Source organism: Psammomys obesus, unplaced genomic scaffold (assembly GCF_907164565.1).
Source record: "Psammomys obesus unplaced genomic scaffold, mPsaObe1.curated_primary_1811, whole genome shotgun sequence".
Taxonomy (NCBI): Eukaryota; Metazoa; Chordata; class Mammalia; order Rodentia; family Muridae; genus Psammomys; species Psammomys obesus.
The window spans coordinates 18,633,946-18,634,464 of NW_026585644.1; positions in this window are offsets into that span (position 1 = coordinate 18,633,946).

Here is a 519-nt window from a genome sequence, read left to right on the forward strand (position 1 = left end):
AACAACTGAAGACAAGATGTGGCAGGTTTGCCCAGCGGGAATTGAAAGCAAGATGTGGGAAGCAGACCGCCCAAAACATAGTGCACTGGCACTGGCCTGAGATACGGCACAGCAGCCCCGCTCCCTCGGGCAGCTTCCCTTGGAGAACTGTGTCCGCCCCCTTCCCCGGAGGACACCCCTCCTGTGCGTAGTTTGGGGTCAGGCCTTTCCCTGCTCCGAGAGATAAACAAGGCTGACTAGAACCAGCCCTGGGCACAAGCTCCTTGAAATGACCTGTCAGGAGGAAATCCCTGTTTATCATCTCATGATGTGCGTACGATGGGCCCTGCATATGCTTAAAACTATAGGATATATGCCCAAGCGTGAGCAGACCGTCCAAAGTGATGCAACAGCTCATCTGTCAACCAGGGTAAGGCTCAACTGCATTCCTCCGGAGGGTCAGCTCCTCCCTCCACCTAAATTCATAAAAATAAATAAATAAATAAATAAATAAATAAATAAATAAATAAATAAATAAAT